Genomic DNA, 17022 nt, shown 5'->3' with positions numbered 1-17022 from the left:
CGAGGCTCGGACTCCCGGGGCGCCGCTTCAGACGTCCCTGCTTCCCGTCGTCTTCCCCCCTCCCCACTCCCTCTTTGGGATTTAGTGTAGTAGAGCAAAAAGGCTTCCGGGTTGCAGCCAGAGGGGCCGCCTGGTGGGTATCCCCGCCGCGGGGAGTGGGGGGGGGGCTATTGGCAAACGACCCCAGCGGGCTTGGGAGTTGGGAATGATAGGCGTGGAAGTCGTTATCCCAGAGGAAGGCGCCTGATCGTAGGATATCCGGTAGCTGGCTCAGTTATGCTTGTTGGAATTAACACACCCCCCACATACACACACATACACACACGCGCGCGCACGCTCTGCCCGTGTTCTATTCAGACGACTGTAAGAGAGCCCAACCCCATCCCTGCACCTCAGGAAAGAGAAAAGTGCTTGGTTAATTACCAGACCTGGAAAACAAATTAAATCTGTCCAGAGAGGTGCTGTGAAGAAGACTTTGGAGTCTTTGGGTCTTTATAATAGTTTTAAAAGGATTTTTAAAATGCATTTTTTTTTCTTTTAAGAATGGGAGTGAACAAGGCTCTCCTGCCACCCCTGTGCAATACAGGTGGTCCTCAACTTACAGCCACAATTGTAACCATGGCTAAGAGGGACAGTTGTGAAGTGAGTCTTGCCCCATTTTATGACTTTGTTTGCCACAATTGTTAAGCGGATCACTGCAGTTGTTAAATTGGTGGTACTGGCTTCCCCAGTGACTGCATGCCAGAAGGTCACAAAAGGGGATCACATGATCCCAGCACACTGCAACCATCATAAATACAGGCCAGGTGCCAAGCCTCCAAATTTTGATCAATGGTCATAAGTGTGAAAAACAGAAGTCACTTTTTCACTAAATGAACAGCTGTAAATTGAGGACTATCTGCATTAAAGATCCCTTCCCCATCACCAGCCATAAACCCAGAATATTCCAAAAGTGCAGATATTCCCCTAACGAACCCCAAGTGCAAGTTCTGACCCTTATAAAGGTTGGTGAGGGGTGATCAACTATGATTAGAAACCGGTTCACACATTCAAGTTCCCTTAGCCAGTTTTTGCCTGCCTGACGAGTCTTGAAGTGGCCTGGATGCATTGGAAACCAGGTCTGCAGTTTGCATATTTAACCTGAGTTTATACCCCGTGAGAATTTTAAAGTTGGAGAGGAGACAAACAGAACACAACTGAGTCCCCCCTTAAGATGCACAACATGACCTGGTCAAGAATATATATTTATCTGGGCTTTGGCTGCTGGGGGATTCTGGGAATTGAAATGTAGTCACACCAAAGTTGTCAGTTTGAACAACAATAATGTAATCTGTAGCTCAGTATGAAGGAGGCAAAAATTTGGAGAGAGGATGGATCTGATGGATGGATTTTTAGAGCATTTACTCAGCTCCCAACTAAATGGATGCAACCCTGGGCTCTGGATCCCAACAGTAAGAAAAATCAACTGCATGTTCCTAAAAAAGAGTCTTCGATATGCAAAATGGGAATTTTCCACCTCTTTCATTATCCCTTTTGCTCAAGAAGGGGAAATAACATCACAGATGCTTGTAACAGGATCATTACATCTCAAAACTTTGCTAGTAAGAAAAAAAGGTGGGATGTACCAGTTATGGAGAAAAGATATTTTAAAAAAATACCTAGAGCCCTTAAAGAAATAACAATATTAATATTAAAATAATAATAATAATGTTGGAAGGGATCTTGAAGGTCTTCTAGTCCAACCCCTTGCTCAGGCAGGAAACCCTATATCATTAAGGCTGAGGGAGGATGGAAAAGTAGCTGTAATCTCAGAAATTTATGTATTTGTGTGTGTTTTAGGAATATATGGTTAATTTTTCTTACTATTGGGGTATATTGTCCACAGTGGCTAAGTTGGGCTGTAAATTCATCCATCCACTTCTTTTTTTACAGACCCCACGCCAAAACCTTTACCTTCTTCATATATTACAGTAGCTTTAGACCAAGCAACATATTAGCGGAGTTGCTCAAACTGGCAACTTTGTGCAAATTTCAAGTAGCAGCAGAATTCTAGGAACTGAAGTCCCCACATCCTAAAATGGCCAATTTTGAGAGCTGCTAAACTAACATTAAATCTATGAGAATCCAACCCACATTTAGTTTATGATTCAATACAAAGGTAAAAATTGACTAATGCATTTCTTCCTCATCCCTTGGTTAAATCCTCCATGAAATAGAAGCATCCTCTACTTTTAAGCTTGTATTTAGGGTTTAATATGTAAAATCAGTCAATCGTGGCTTATGAAACAAATTAGGGTTTAGCTCTGCACATCGGTCCCCTTCTCTTTTAGCTACGGTACTTTTTGCAGATGTAGAAAGTTATAAAGATCAATGGTAAGCTGCTGTTACACCATACCTACACATAATTAAGCTATCATTTGTGGCTAGGGAAAGCTGAATCTGGTTAAAAGAAAAGCAGTGCAATTCTAGGCTTAGTTTCCCCGTGCAAATCTCCCTGCTTCCAGCAGATTTATTCTGTTAAATGTGGACAGGACAGCCCCTTAGACGAAACACAAGGATAGACTGATCAGAGGCCATTAGCCAACGTATGGAAGCCATTTCTCTTTTCTCAAAAGCCAGGTAGAATTTGGATGGCCACTTGCAAAATTGGATTTTAGTGCCTTTAATTGTTGGATAAGTGGTTAAGTCACCAGGCTAGAAACCAGAATACTGTGAGTTCTAGTCCCACCTTAGCCATGAAAGCTGGCTTGTGAGCTTGGGGCAGTCCCTCCCTCTCAGCCCAACCCACCTCACAGGGTTGTTGTTATTGTTGAGGGGAAGACAGGAGGAGGAAAGAATATTAGGTATGTTCACCACTAGGAGTTATTTGTAAAAATAAAGGCGGGATACCAATCAATCAATAAGTTTTAGCTGTACCTACCTTAATTTCTCTTCAAGAGATTATGCAGAGGTTTTGTGAGTTTTCTTCCAATTAGTCTGACCGCTAAAAAAAAAGAGAGATTTTTAGTGTATATTCTTAATTATCATGGTTTCCAAGGAGAAAAGAAAAAAAAAATCAATGCTTTTCAAGGACTGGGGTTTTCAAATCTTTTCAGCCTGCAGAACCAGCCTGCTGGTTAAGACAATTTCCCAGAAGCTCTGATCAAGAGACAAAGCTCTAATCATAGGAAACTGCCTGTATTTTGAAGGAAATCCATGCCCTCCCAAACATTAAGCTTTCATGGAACCCCATCAAGTTCTTACAGAGGTCCAGGCTTAGGTTGGTTTTTTTTTTTTTTTTTTTGAAACAGACATTTAGAAGGTGACAGAACGACGTTTTCCAGGTTTTCCCTGGAAAACATCAGCTGAGTTCATGCAACCCCCTTCAGCTTAAATGCATTAATTCTGCAAAGCCAGCTATCTTGCTTGATTAGCCATAATACAGGTATTGTAGTCCTCAACTTATGACTGCAATTGAGCCTGGCAATTACAGTTGTGATGGCCATAAACCAGGGCATCATGTGACTGGCCCAATTTTACAACCCTTTTTGCAGAGGTCATTCACCAAACCCAAGTAACCACCATGGTCATTAAGCAAACCCCATATTCACTACGGCCAAGTTTTGCTGGAAAAGGAAGTAAATGCCATTTTTTGCCAAAAAGGAATAAATTGCTGGAGGACGTGGCAAATGGTGGTAAATGTAGGACAGTTGCCCAGCAGCCCAAAAAATGCACTTACATGAATGGGGGGGGGGGGAAGCAGAACATTGGAACTGAGTCTTAAATGGGGGAGGGGTCCCCTGGAATTTTGAATGATTGCTAAATGATGGGTTGATTTTTACCTGTGCTAAAAATCAGGAGTCAGATAAACACATTTTATTAAAAAGCATTTTAATGCTGCTATTAAGGCAGACAGGCCGTTTACAGAACCAATTGCAGTCAGAAAGTAGCCAGCATGCTTAAGTTACATGCTGTTGTGTGAATATGGACAACTGGATTCCTTCAATGAACTATAGTTCAACCAATTAAGAATGAATGTATGTAATTACATACGGGTGGCTGTGAGTAATTACATACAGGCAGCTATTAAACTACCTTGTTTCCATCCAATGGGGGCTTATGATCAAGACCTTATGGTTCAAGACACAATATTGTTTGCAATGACTACAATACTGTCTGCGTGGAGATTTTCTGGCAGGCAGAACTTCAACAGATGTAGAAGTCAATAGAGTGAAGACTCAGCAGCAGCAAAAGGCAGCACAGAATTCATTTTTCATTCTACTTATCAAAATTTTAGAATAAACCCTAAGTTGGTTACAGCAACAGCACTGAGACTTATATACAACTTCATAGTGCTTTACAGCGCTTTAAGTGGTTTACAGAGTCAGCATACTAGGCTAAAATAATTTGGTTAGTTCTCTAGGGGCCCCAATTGGCTAGGTTTGAAGAGTCAGTCATTCATGGCTTAAACACAATGGCCGAGTTCAAACTTCAATCAGAATAGAGCTGGAAAGGGACCTTGGAGGTCTTCTAGTCCAACCCCCTGCTCAAGCGGGAGACCCTATACCAGGGGTCTTCAAACTTGGCCCTTTTATGATTTGTGGACTTCAACTCTCAGAATTCCTCAGCCAGCATGGCTGGCTGAGGCATTTTGGGAGTTGAAGCCCACAAGTCCTAAAAGTTTGAAGCCAAGGTTGAAGACCCCTGCTGTATACCATGCTAAACCATGGTTTGGATTAATTATGGTTTGTGTCCCAAGCCACAGTGACCATGCCAGAACCAAACATCCCACACCGATAGGCTAAATTTGACTCTATCAAAGGCAACTTTCTGGACCTGCAGAAACAGCAACACACTCAACTCCCAGGGTTTATACCCAAGTAACTTCCACAATCACCAGCGGTGTTAAACTATCATCCCCAATGCAAATTTTTAACTTCAATATAAGGTGGACACCAAAAATTTAAGCCATCCTGGATTGCTGATTTTCCTTCAAGAGAATGGCTGCCCTTCAAATTTTCACTATCCCTTCTTTACAAAACATCCCATTTTTTTAACCCTTTGCCCTCCCTTTGAAAATGGCTCCCCATTTGGATTTTTTATTTTAATCTTTTAAATAAGCGAACGAGCAAGAAAATGGTCTCCCCTCTCCCTTTGCTTCCGAACAGCTGACTAGGTTAAATTGTGGCTAGTTTGTGCCTCCATGTCCTGGCGAAAAACGCCAGTATAAAGCTGTTTCACTTAGCACTCCCATCTCTCTGGCTTTCGGACTAATGGAAATATTGCTTGAATCCAGTGGTGTGGATTTGCGCAATACAATCCAAAACGCAACCGTAGCCCTGGCTGGGTTTTCAAACCCGCCGCGTCCTAAAGCCGGATTAACATCACCCAATCCCATATTTTAATATGGGATGTCCAAACCACCCATCCATTTTATGGCTTCTCTGGAGACCCGCACTAACCCAACCCCCGAAGCTTCGTTAAAGCACAACTACCAAATCCCAATTCAAGCGAGCATACCGTATGAATCCAGAGTCAGACCTACTTTTTCCCACAGCGCATTGGGTCAACACTGCCCAAACATCCAAAGGCTGCGTCTCGGTTTTTAAAGCTACCGGGCGGGGCGAGGCGGGGAGGGGCGAGAAGTGTCCGGACCTGTTAGCTGCTCGCCTCCGCCCATGCGCTTTCCTGCGCCTGGTTCGACGGAGCGCGCCGCCTTCCCGAGACGCTGCAGGAACTGGGGCGCCGGCTGAGCGGGTCGGCCGGCCAACAATTGATTTCCCCCCTTCCTCCTCTTTCCCCCCCTCCCCCAGAAACCTTGGATTCTTTGGGAATAGCTTCTAGGGGGAGCGTAGCAAACACACTGGAGTCGCTGAGTCGCTCCGCGTGCCAAACCATCCCTTTGCGCGGCAGATTAGAAGGGTAGCCCGGCTGGAGCGCAGCTTGGCCGGGATTGGGGCTGGCACCGAGGTGGGTTTCGACCCACGCCGGCTGAGGCTGCTGGCAATTGTAGTCCAAGGCGGCGCTGGGAGGAAAACTGCTGGGTTAGAACCACGTTCGTAAGCGCTTATCGCTGCAGGGACAAACGCGCGTCAGAGCGCATCCCGGTTCATACTCAAGGAAGGGATCTTGGTTTCTAGGGATCCCCACTGGATCTCCCTCCGCCACGCATTCCTGCAAAGGGGGGGGGAGATAAGGAATTAGGGTGTGCTTGCACAACTCGTTGAACCACAACCCTAGCCATGCTAATTTTAATTGACCACATTGGGTAAAATCTCGACAACTTGCTGGCAATGGAGTCCACTGGATATTGGATTCACTAAGCCAGCTTTGACTGAGTGGTTAAACCAGAAATTCAAGACATCTTATTTCACAGGATCCTTTCCGCCCCCCCCCCCTCTCTTTAACAGCTTCTTGTGGGTCTCATTACAGCCACTGCTTTTAAAGACCTTTTCTGCACTCCTCTGGGATTAAGCATTTCTAACCCATTACAGATAGTCCTCAATTTACGACTACAATTGACCCAAAAATTTCTGTTGCTAAGCAAGACAGTTGTTAAGAGAGTTTTGTCCCATTTTACGACCTTTCTTGGTACAGTTAAGTGAATCACTGCAGTTGTGATTGCTAACACGGTTAAGTGAATCCAGCTTCCCTCATTGGCTTTGCTTGTCAAAAGGTCACAAAAGGGGATCATGTGACCCTGGGACACGGCAACTGTCATAAATACATGCCAGTTGCCCAGTGTCTGAATTTTGATCATGTGACCATGGGGTGGCTGTAATAGTAATAAGTGTGAAAAAAGTCATAATTTTTCAGCACTGTTGTAACTTTGAATGGTCACTAAGTGAACTGTTGTAAGTCGAGGACTATCTGTACAACAGAAGAGAATAAAAGAATATAACAGATACATAAACCCAGGATTTCAAAATGTCAATACAGTTAAGATGTTCTAAAATACACAGGGAGTCCTTTGCCTGTTTAGTGACTTTTGACCATTTTTCACACTTATGGCCCTTGCAGCATTGCCATGGTCACATGATCAAAATTCAGAAGTTTGGCAACTGGTTCATACTTATGACAGTTGCAGTGTCCCCGAGTCATGTGACCACTTTTTCTGACCAGCAAAATCAGTGGGGGAAGCCCAGATTCATTTAACCATCATGTTATTAATTTAACAGCTGCAGTGATTCACTTAACAACTGTGGCAAGAAAGGTCGTAAAATGGAACAAATCTTGAATCTCACTTAACAACTATTTCAACAACATAAATTTTGGGTTCAATTGTCAGCGGAGGACTACCTATACTTATTTGCACATTTTCTTCCAAGGGCTCAATAAAATAAAAATTAAAAAAGCTGCACTTTATGAGGTTAAACCTCATTCCAGAGTCACCTGTGGCTTCTCTTAGGAATACTGTATTATTTTGCTCTTGGATAACCATAAATTTTCTACCTAAGTATGTGAGCTGCAAATAATCAATAAATAAAGATACACTGAAAAGTTTGCATTTAAGATCTTGCTATCTCTGCTTTGTTACAACGCTTGGATTTTTTTGGCAAAAACACAGGAGAGTAAAGTTCAAATTCCTTTTCAGCTTTGTAGCTTGTTAAGGCTGGGATTAGAAAGACAGGTTGTCCTTGACTTACGACCACAACTGAGCCCAAAATTTCTGTTGCTAAGTGAGGCATTTGCTAATTGGGTTTTGCCCCATTTTCCTGCCATAGCTGTTAAGTGAATCACTGCAGTTAATAAGTTGGTAATTCAGTTGTTAAGTGAATCTGGCTTCCTGCATTGACTTCGCTTATCGAAAGATCGCAAAAGGGGATCACGTGACCCTGGGATGCTGCAACCGTCGTAAATATGTTGCCAAGTGTCTGAATTTTGATCATGTGACTGTAGGGATACTGCAATGGTCATAAGTATGAAAAATGGTCACAAGTCACTTTTTTCAGTGATGTTGTAACTTTGAACGGTCACTAAGTGAACTGTTGTAAGTTGAGGATTCCCTGCACGTATCTACAGCAGGCTTTGGCTACTTCACACAGTTCACTATTGTACATGTAGTCCGTGATCTACAACCACACAACTGGGACTGGAATTTCTGTTGCTAAGCAACGCATGTCTGACTTTATCATCTGTTTTTGCTGCAGCTGTTAAATGAATCGTGAAGTCGTTAAGCAAATCCAGCTTTCCCCATTGACTTCATTTGTTGGAAACCAACTGGGGAGGTTGTGAACGGCGATCACGTGAACCTGAGACTCTGCAACCGTTGCAAATACAAGTCAGTGCAGTACTGCAAGCCACTTTAGCTGACTGTGTTCAGCAGGTCAGCGGTTCAAATCTCACCAGCTCAAGGTTGACTCAGCCTTCCATCCTTCCGGGGTAGGTAAAATGAGGACCCGGATTGTTGGGGGCAATGTAAATATATATATATATGTATGTATTTATATATATATATATATATATATATATATATATATATATATATACACATTGCTTACTGGTGTACACCGCTTAGAGAGTGCTTGCACTTAAAAGCGGTATATAAGTCTCATAAATAAATAAATAATAAAGGTATGTTGTGACAGTTGAAAGTGTAGAACCTGTTGTAAGTTACTTTTTTTTTTACTACTGCTATAACTTCAAAAAGTTGCTAAACAAATGGTTATAGGCTGAGGACCAGCCATAATCCCTAAATCCGTGTTTACAAAATGGATAGCTCTGCTTGCATATCAAGATTGCTGGAATTGGGTATGTCTAGTCTAATGAAGAGAAGGATGAGGGGAGACATGATAGCAGTATTCCAATATCTCAGGGGCTGCCACAAAGAAGAGGGAGTCAAGTTATTCTCCAAAGCACCTGAAGGCAGGACAAGAAGCAACGGATGGAAACTAATCAAGGAGAGAAGCAACCAGGAACTAAGGAGATATTTCTTGAGAGTGAGAACAATTAGCCAGTGGAACAACCTGCCTCCAGAAGCGGCGAATGCTCCCACACTGGAAGTTTTTAAGAAAAGACAGGATAGCTATTTGTCTGAAATGGTATAGGGCAGGGATCCCCAATCTGTGTACCAATCCATTTTTGTTGGCCACTGGGTCATAGGAATAGCTGGCAAGTGCACACACATGCACAAACCCCTCCTCACTAATGCTAGTGCCGCTGCGTGGGTGCTAGCAGCCCCATTTGCACATGTGAGGGGGTGCTAGCACTGCTGGCAGCCTCATGCAGGCACTAGTGGCCTATTTGCACATGCACATGGGTGTTAGTTGCCTGTTTGCGCATGTGTGTGGGTGCCAGCATCGCCACCAGTGCCACTGCGAGTGCACGCGGCTTGCCATGCGCATGCCCATTTTGTATGCACACATGCATGTACCTTTCCCTGCTCCTCCCTTTTGCTCTGGGCCACCAACCTGGAAAGGTTGGGGAGCTCTGGTATAGGGTCTCCTGCCTGAGCAGGGGGTTGGACTAGAAGACCTCCAAGGTCCCTTCCAGCTCTGTTATTCTATTCTAACATGCCGAAAAAAATGAACCAACTGATGAAGTTAATTCGAAAACATGGTTGGTGCAACCTGCTAATGTGATGGCTCAGTTCTGGCAATGCAAAACACCCAATCCTTTCTTAGCCCTATTTGACATTTGCAAATGTTCAGGTAATCCTCGACTTAAGACCACAATTTCCATTTCAATTGCTAAGAGTGAAGTTCTTAAGTGAATTTTTGCCCCATTTTGCAACCTTTCTTGTCACAGTTTTTAAGTGAATCTCTGTAGTTGTTCAATTAATAACACGGTTGTTAAATGAAACTGGCTTCCCCATTGACTTTGCTTGTCAGAAGGTCACAAAAGGGGATCACATGACTCTGGGACACGGCAACCATCATAAATATGAATCAGTTGCCAAGAGTCCAAATTTTGATCACGTTATCATGGGGATAAGAGCCGAGGTGGTGCAGCAGTTAGAGTGCAGCACTGCAGGCCACTTTAGCTGACTGTGTTCAGCAGGTCAGTGGTTCAAATCTCATCGGCTCAAGGTTGACTCAGCCTTCCATCCTTCCAGGGTAGGTAAAATGAGGACCCAGATTGTTGGGGGCAATGTAAATATATATATATATGCATTGCTTACTGGTGTACACCGCTTAGAGAGTGCTTGCACTTAAAGCGGTATATAAGTCTCATAAATAAATAAAAAATAAAATAAATAAATAAATGGTTGTAAGTATGAAAAACAGTTACTTTTTCCAGTGCCATTGTAACCTTGAATAGTCACTAAATGAGCTGTTTTGGGGTTGAGAACTGCCAATACTTCCAAGTAGACATGTAGCGTGGTCTTCACTGAAATGTGTTGGTCCATCACAGCTTATCCCACTTCATGCACTTGTTGTGATCCACCAAGGAGCTTTTTGGAAGCTAGAACTATGGATATGGATATGGATACGGATATGGATATGCACCAAGGTGGCGCAGCGGTTAGAGTGCAGTACTGCAGGCCACTTTAGCTGACTGTGTTCAGCAGGTCAGCGGTTCAAATCTCATCGGCTCAAGGTTGACTCAGCCTTCCATCCTTCCGGGGTAGGTAAAATGAGGACCCAGATTGTTGGGGGCAATGTAAATGTATATATACATTGCTTACTGGTGTACACCGCTTAGAGAGTGCTTGCACTTAAAGCAGTATATAAGTCCCATAAATAAATAAATAAATATGACCAAAATTATTGTAGGTGTCTTTTAGAATCTGCATTTGATTGTAAGACTTAGCTAAACATTAAAAAAACGCAGCAGCATGCTTGCAAATTTTGGCTTTTAGCTTTAGTTTTAGAAACTCTGGCACCTCCAGTACAGTGTCGTACACTACATAACGCTTCAATTATTGTATTCATTTATTTTATTCTGCCTCGCTATTCTGCTCTTTTTATTTATATTGGGAGGGATTGCTGTTAGCTGCTCAGAGACACACCTGTAAAATAGAGACCATCTAAATCTCCTACATGTAAATGCAGAAATATCTAAATGTGAGGCCTACTCATTTAAAAGATCTAATTGCTGCCTCTGTCGTTTTTTTTTTTTTTTTTTTTTTTTTTTACCGTGAGCAATGCAATAGCTGGTTCAGTTGCCTTTGTGTGTAGTCTTTCAGCCATTCGGTTAGGACATGTATCTATGTATGGGGCACAGTATCCTCCCCCAGTGTGACTGTGGGGTCCCACAAACTGAGATCACATTGCAACTGGCTGTAAATTGAGGACATATACCGATCCAGTATCTGATATTTTTAATATTAACAATGCTGCATTTCTGGAGGCCACTGGGTCTCAATGTTAGGAAATTTCTTCTTAGGTTGGTTTTCTTCTTGATTAGTTTCCATCCACTGCTTCTTGATCTGCATTCAGGTGCTTTGGAGAATAGGTTGAGCCCCTTTGAGGCACTCCCTTATATTTGTGTTTGTATGTATAATATTTTTATTAGTGTCCTCTATCAGTGATTACATCACCTCTGTTGATGCCATTTGCTAAATAAATAAAATAAAAGTTAGTTCCCCCCCCCCCCCCCAATTTCAGTGAAAAAATATCCCTTAACTGGCTGGGCCTCAACTGAATGCATTATGAATCTCTGTCTCTTTTAACCTCAGGCGGAAAGTGTGATGCAAGAGCTGAGCATTTACAAAGCTAACAAACGTGCCCAACATGTTTTGGTGATGTTTACTTAGATAAGAGAGGGCAAAAAGATAGGCTTCCTTCATCTTGATCAGATATTGTCTACACTGAGATTTTGGAGAGGCAATGTGGTTGCTGGGTAGGTATACAAATAATGCTCAATTTACAACCATTCCCTCAGAGCAGGGGTCTTCAAACTTGGCTCTTTTATGACTTGTGGACTTCAACTCCCAAAATTCCTCAGCCAGGCATGCTGGCTGAGGAATTCTGGGAGTTGAAGTCCACAAGCCATAAAAGGGTCAGTTCCCTCACGCTGGCTGAGGAATTCTGGGAGTTGGTTCACAAGCCATAAAAGTGTCAGTTCCCTCATGCTGGCTGAGGAATTCTGGGAGTTGAAGTCCACAAGTTATAAAAGGGCTAAGTTTGAAGACCCCTGCCTTAGTAATTTCACAGTGACACTGGGGGGAGGAAGACTTATGATTGGTCCTTATACTTACGACCATTGCCGTATCCCCATGATCACATGGTCAAAATTTGGGCATCCCAGAGTCATGTGGTTATCATTTGCGACCTTCCTAATCAGTTTCCAGCAAGTCAGTGGGGAAAGCTGGATTCAATTAACAATCATGTGGTCATAAATCAGGGGAAATAATTGATCAAGAAATAGCCCAGGAAGTTTCCCAGGCACAAAACAAAGAATAATCTTTGACTGGCTAGGGAATTCTGGGAAATGAATTCCATGGCTCTTCAAGTTGCAAAATTGAGAAACACGACTTAAAGCAGGGGTGGGGAGCAATGATCCTTTTACGACTTTTGGACTTCAGTTCCCAGAATTCCTGAGCCAGCTATTTAATTTTCATCCATCCTACAATATATTCAGGATAGATAGATAGATAGATAGATAGACAGACAGACAGACAGACAGACAGATAGATAGATAGATAGATAGATAGATAGACAGACAGACAGATAGACAGACAGACAGACAGACCAATTTGATCAGAAAAGAAAAGAATATAAGTAATTTTGTTTCTACTTGGAGACCACTTCTGGATTTTGTGCATGAGGTGGGAAAAAATGAAACTTTGATTTGGGGTTTTTCTGATTAATAATAATAATAGTAATAAAGTTGGAGGGGACCTTGGAGGTCATCTAGTCCAACCCCCTGCTCAGGCAGGAAACCCTACACCATTTCGGACAAATGGCTGTCCAGTTTCTTCTTAAAAACTTCCAGTGTTGGAGCATTCACCATTTCTGGAGGCAGGTTGTTCCACTGGTTAATTGTTCTAACTGTCAGGAAGTTTCTCCTTAGTTCTAGGTTGCTTCTCTCCTTAATGAGTTTCCATCCATTGCTTCTTGTCCTGCCCTCAGGTGCTTTGGAGAACAGGTTGACCCCCTTTTCCTTATGGCAACCCTTTAGATCAGGGGTTCTCAACCTTGACAACTTTAAGACTTGTGGACTTCAATTCCCAGAATTCCTCAGCCAGCTTCCTCCACAAGTCTTAAAGTTGCCAAGGTTGAGAACCCCTGCTTTAGATATTGGAACACCACTATCGTGAATTAGTGCAGCTGCAGAATTTACTTCTGAACATATACAGAGACTTGAGCTTTAAGTTAGCTACATACCTCTTCCTTCCGTTATGTATTCAAGATGGACAGTGATTAATATTTATGTTACTTATATCTAAGGGTGTAGGTCTAGATATATGTTGTATATAGTATGTTTAAATGTGTATTATAGTGTGTACACTTTGAGAGCAAGCAACCAAATTTCATTTTTAATGTGTGCCATTGTGCCCACAGTAAAAAATGACAATAAAGGTTATCTGTCTGTCTATCTGTCTATCTATCTATCTATCTATCTATCTATCTATCTATCTATCTATCTATCTATCTATCTATCTATATCTGTCTGTCTGTTTGTCTATCTATCTATCTATCTATCTATCTATCTTTCTCTACTTTCTCTCTCTCCATCGTATTCAATTTGTAACATTTTATTGGATTATAAAATAAAATACAGAATACAAAACAAATAGGATACAGTAGGGAGGGAAAAATGGAAGAAAAAGGATACAGTGGGGAGGGAAAAATGGAAGAAAAGTGGGGGGGGAAGGGAAAAAGAAAAGAAAAGGCATTGACTTCCAACTTCCTCTGTTGCAGTAGAATAAAGCATTAACGTCGAACCTCAACTTTTTACTCTTCCATAATAGTATAAACTAGCCATTTTTATAACAAATCAATCTAATGAAATTCAGTGATGAAAAAAGTAAGGTTCTACATTTAGGCAAGAAAAACCAAATGCACAGGTACAGTATAGGTGGTACCTTGCTCAACAGTAGTAACTGTGGGAGGGACCTCAGAGTCCTAATGGACAATCATTTAAATATGAGCCAGCAGTGTGCTGCAGCTGCCAAAAAGGCCAACACAGTGCTGGGCTGCATTAACAGAGGAATAGAATCAAGATCACGTGAAGTATTAATACCACTTTACAATGCCTTGGTAAGGCCACACTTGGAATACTGCATCCAGTTTTGGTCACCACGATGTAAAAAAGATGTTGAGACTCTAGAAAGAGTGCAGAGAAGAGCAACAAAGATGATTAGGGGACTGGAGGCTAAAGCATATAAGGAATGGTTGCTGGAATTGGGTCCGTCTAGTACAGTAATGGTGAACCTATGGCATGGGTGCCAGAGGCGGCACTCAGAGCCTTCTCTGTGGGCACATGCACCGTGCCCCAGTCCTAGGCCTTCAGCTGGGTTTTATAAAACCGTTTCGCTTTAGGCCTCCGCCGCCATATGCAAAAAGAAAAAAGTTCAATCAGTCAATTTCAACTTCTCGTGGGAAAAAAAAAGATCTTGCAAAGTTGGAATTGATTGATTGAACTTTTTAGTCCCACCCAGTCTACTGTTACCACCACAGCCATGCCCACCCAATGGGCCACACCCACCTGGCACCTGAGGATGCATAAGTGGGTTTTGGGTTACAGCTTGGGCACTCGGTCTCTAAAAGGTTCGCCATCACTGGTCTAGTAGTTTAATGAAGAGAAGGACAAGGGGGGACATGATAGCAGTGTTCCAGTATCTCAAGGGCTGCCCCAAAGAAGAGGGAGTCAAGCTATTCTCCAAAGCGCCTGAAAGCAGGACGAGAAGCAATGGGTGGAAACTAATCAAGGAGAGAAGCAACCTAGAACTAAGGAGAAACTTCCTGACAGTTAGAACAATTAACCAGTGGAACAACCTGCCTCCAGAAGTGGTGAATGCTCCAACACTGGAAGTTTTTAAGAAGAGACTGGACAGCCATTTGTCCAAAATGGTATATAGGGTTTCCTGCTTGAGCAGGGGGTTGGACTGGAAGACCTCTAAGGTCCCTTCCACCTCTTATTTTATTCTGTTTTGTGCAGTTTAATCCTTGGCTCAAGTTAGTCGAGCCCTCTTTGCTGCAGACAACTAGCTTTGGAAATGAAAAGATCTGTTCTCTTTATAAAGTGGGGGTAAATAAAAGCCCATTTACAATGTAAACTTTGTATTGTGGAGGTTATCTGCATAGATAACAAGACCTATCTAATTCTCAAATTTGCAGTGACTCACATTGCCCTTAATTAAATGTACAGCAGTTTAATTAAATCAACAGATACTATTCTGCTACTTTAAAGGTTTTAAGGCATTAAGTCATAAACTGGACTTCCAAAGTGTCTGAAGGAAGAAAGATGTGAACAGTTTGAAGGGGTGAGTGGAGGTAAAGCAGAATTCTTTGTCGCATTTGGATGCATTAACAGAAATGCATATTTTTCCTTCCTTCCTTCCTTCCTTCCTTCCTTCCTTCCTTCCTTCCTTCCTTCCTTCCTTCCTTCCTTCCTTCCTTCCTCCCTCCCTTCCTCCCTCCCTCCACCATTCATTCTTGAAATAAGCATAATTGCATCAATACAGTGCTGGGGTTTCAGCACTTGGAACATGGACAATCACACTTGGGTTTTCAAAGTCGTGGCAGAGAGGACAGACTAAGCACTGGCCCTTGTAAAAGGGGCCACATCCTGGCTTGATTACTGCAACATGTCATACAGGGGGTTGCCTTTGAAAACTGGCCAGAAATTGAAGCAGATCCCACAGCTTGGCTGAGAACTGACCACAAGGCACTATGAGGATGTTTCTCAACCTTAGCAATTTAAAAGACAGGCAGATTTCAACTCCCAGAATTCCTCAGCCAGCATAAAGTTGCTAAGTTGTTAAACTGCACTAAGATTCTGGAAAGCCTGCAAATGAACAATTTGCACTGATGTTCTGAACATAACGTAAAATGTTAGCATTAATCTTTCGAGCCCTCAGTGGTTTAGTACCTGATTCTGTATAAGAGATCGCTTGTCCTGTTAATAAATCTTTTTCTGCATTGCACCCAACTTTAGGAAGACAAAGTTGCCTGCAGAGTATGATCAAAAAAGTCAAGAGGGCAACTGTGCCTATAATTCATGTTTTTATTTGCAATAGAAATTAAAAACAAGTGGAACTTCAATTACAGGTAGTCCTCAACTTACAACAATTCATTTAGTGACCATTACAACAGCAATGAAAAAAGTGACATGATCATTTTTCACAGTTCACAACTTTTGCAGCCTCCCCACAGTCACGTGATCAAAATTCAGATGCTTGGCAACTGGTTCATACTTACGACGGTTGCTGTGTCTCTGGGGTCATGTGATCACCTTGTGACAGCTTCCAGCAAGCAAAGTCGATGGATAAGCCAGATTCACTTAACTGGGTTACTAACTTAAGAATTGCAGTGATTTAGTTAACAACCGAGGCAAGAAATGTCGTAAAATGGGGCAAAACTCACTTAACAAATGTTTCACATAATAACAGGAATTTTGCGCTCAATTGCGTCGTAAGTCGAGAACTACTTGTACAGGCAAAGCCCCCATCTTTTCTATTTTCAAATTTGCAGCCAAAATGAAGTTGTCGTGGTTTTTGTTTTTGCTGAGTTGTGAGCTGCTAATTAGCTTCACTTTTCCTAGAGTTGGTTCTTTGCTTTTGGGGGAAAAAAATCTATATATGCAGTTCTTGCCTTACAACCATTTTTTAGTGACCGTTTGAAATTACAGCAGCATTGAAAAAAGTGGCTTACAGGGGACCTTTGCACTTAAAACTGTTGTCGCATTCTGAGGATCACGTGAACCAGCTTTGGGAAGTTGGCAACCAGCATCTATTAACAATGGTTGCAAAGTCCCAGGGTCAAGTGGTCAGTCTCTCTTTGCAACTTTCCTGCCTGGCTTCTGACAAGCAACATCAGTGGGGGAAGGCAGACTTGATTGACGACCATATGATTCCCTTAACAACTGCAGTGTTCCACTTAACAACCATGGTAAAAAAGATTGCATAATAGGGTGCAACTCACTTAACAATCT

At 42.4% G+C, this 17022-nt stretch overlaps 1 protein-coding gene across 1 annotated transcript in view; it reads right to left on the bottom strand.

Annotated features, from left to right (window-relative positions):
- CSRNP1 (cysteine and serine rich nuclear protein 1) overlaps positions 1 to 5550 on the bottom strand; it is a 30173-nt gene extending 24623 nt beyond the window's left edge. The window contains exons 1-2 of the mRNA XM_039355252.1: positions 5500 to 5550; positions 2921 to 2983 (exon numbers count right to left, since the gene is read on the bottom strand). The gene's annotated coding sequence lies outside the window, so the exon portion shown is untranslated. The remainder of the gene's footprint in view (positions 1 to 2920; positions 2984 to 5499) is intronic.
- Between the last annotated feature and the right edge of the window lie 11472 nt (positions 5551 to 17022).

This window comes from Crotalus tigris, unplaced genomic scaffold, assembly GCF_016545835.1.
Source record: "Crotalus tigris isolate CLP2741 ecotype Arizona unplaced genomic scaffold, ASM1654583v1 scf7180000018650.477379, whole genome shotgun sequence".
Classification (NCBI taxonomy): Eukaryota; Metazoa; Chordata; class Lepidosauria; order Squamata; family Viperidae; genus Crotalus; species Crotalus tigris.
This window is presented reverse-complemented; position numbering and strand designations above follow the sequence as displayed.